Here is a 2,231-nt window from a genome sequence, read left to right as displayed (position 1 = left end):
GCCAGCATAATTTTCTCAGAATTTATTTCAGATACTTTTCAGTATCTGTTTTTACAGTTGTTTGATTTCAATACGTATATCTTATGTTTCTCTACTTTATTGTTATCGTTATTTTATTACCTTCTGCATATGCTTAGTACTACTACTATTATTATATTTAATATATTAAGTATATTTGGTATATGAATGCATATTAATTTCAATAGCAGTAACATACAAACATGTCCGACTAAGCTTTAAGATCCCGGAATGTGAGGAACTTCGTGTCGACAAGACTCGATAAAATTAATAGCGCCGAACTTTTTATAACAAAAACAATTTTATGGTTCTGGATTTGTTTTCAAAAAACTAAAATTTAATCGTGAAAGCAAAAAATGCATTGATGTTGATTTCAGTGCGAAAGTATGAAAACGCTATCTGACCATTAAAATTCAAATATTTAATTTTTAAAATCAATGACAACACTATATTAATTAATTAAGAAATATTAGTTTTCAAAATAGATTTCGGAATTGTAACGTGTAACGTGCGAAAACATGCGATTACGGTTCTGAAATTCCATACGGACTGCGCGATAGTGAGCAGTATTTTTAAATTAATAATTATTCTGAAAATAATTTTTAAAATAAAGAGAGGTGTTGAATTTTATACGAGTCTCAAAGGTACCCGGCAATTACATTTCGGTCTCTTTTTCCATTAATTCTAAAACAAGTTTATTTTAATCTGTTTTTAATCAAAACTCTTACCAATAGCCTTAGATTTACAAAGCGGCGATAGATAATGGTAGGTTGATATTGGTCTCTGTGGGACCGATGATCTTTTATATTACTTTGATATATTTGTGCACTTGCGGACATCATCAAGTTTTGAGCGCCTTTGATGGGGAACAACTGTCAATATCGTGATTCTGTTGTAGCACCGTATAGACTAAGGCAATTTTTCTTTTCCTTTCTTTCGGTTGTATGCCAAGTACTCTCTCAGCCGGAGACGGGTTAGAACAACCGACCAACGAAGTAGAGCATTTTATTCACCTAAGACACCAAATTGAACAACTTCGAGCCGTATTCATCCATATGGCTGAGAACAATGATAATCGTCCTCTTAAGGACTACGCCATCCCATCTCAGGGAGAGCCGCATTCGAGCATTGCAAATCCAGTAATTTAGGCGAACAATTTCAAGTTGAAACCTTCTTTGCTGCAGATAGTGCAACAAAACCGATTCTCTGGAAATCCCACTAAGGACTCCAATCTAAATTTGTCAGTGTTTGTACAGTATGCAGACACTTTAAAAAGAAATAGCATTGATCCAGAGGCCATTTGTTTACGTATTTTTCCTTTTTCCCTAAGAGATAGAGTCAGGGCATGGCTACAGTCTCTACCTGCAAACTCTATCACTACTTGGAACAAACTCAAGAAAGTATTATTAGACATATACTTACTGCCGAGCAAAACAGCAGTACTAAGAAATCACATAACCACATTTAGACAAACCGAAGGAGAGACACTCTTTGAGGCGTGGGAATGATACAAGGACATGATGAGATTATATCCTCGTCACGGGCTAGAGAAATGACTTATCATCCATACCTTTTATAATGGTCTACTTTACAATACAAGAATGACCATTGACGTTGCAGTTGGCGGGGCCTTAATAGACAAACCCTTCAATGAAGCTTACCATCTTATCAAAAACATGGCCCAGAACCATTATCAATGGGGAACCGAACATGCTCAAATCTAGAAGTCACAACAGAAGGGAGGCATGTTCGAAGTCAATGGCCTAGATCATGTAAGTTCTAAGGTCGATATGTTTACTCAGAAGATCAACAATGTAACTATTACTCATCCATCTATCATAGCTACTGTAACTCCAAACTATGAAATTTGTAGAGTCCAAGGACATGCCACTATTGAATGTTTGGCATGAACTGCACCTGACCAAGTAAATTATGCACAAGGAAATCCTTACTCAAACACCTATTATCCTTGATGGAGAAATCATCCAAACTTTTCCTATAAGAATAACAATGCACTATTTGCTCATAATCCACCACCTATAACACCTTCAGGTTTCTAAAAAGGAGTCCTTGCTGCTCCTTCCGCTCTTAGAAAGTCAAATTTGGAATTAATGATGAAAAACTTCATCACAACTCAAACCCGGCAAAACAAGGAGTTCATGAACCAAAATTTTCATACTAACGAGCTGGTGAAACAATTGGAAAACAAGGTT

The 2,231-nt window shown here is 35.7% G+C and overlaps 1 non-coding gene across 1 annotated transcript; it reads right to left on the bottom strand.

Annotated features, from left to right (window-relative positions):
- Positions 1-1,457: 1,457 nt before the first annotated feature.
- On the bottom strand, positions 1,458-1,564 carry LOC127089755 (small nucleolar RNA R71). Its single transcript, XR_007791310.1, has one exon. It is a non-coding gene; the product is annotated as a small nucleolar RNA R71 (small nucleolar RNA).
- Between the last annotated feature and the right edge of the window lie 667 nt (positions 1,565-2,231).

Source organism: Lathyrus oleraceus, chromosome 5, assembly GCF_024323335.1.
Source record: "Lathyrus oleraceus cultivar Zhongwan6 chromosome 5, CAAS_Psat_ZW6_1.0, whole genome shotgun sequence".
In the NCBI taxonomy this organism is placed as follows: domain Eukaryota; kingdom Viridiplantae; phylum Streptophyta; class Magnoliopsida; order Fabales; family Fabaceae; genus Lathyrus; species Lathyrus oleraceus.
Note: the sequence above shows the minus strand (reverse complement) of the source record. Positions and strands in the feature narration are given on the sequence as shown.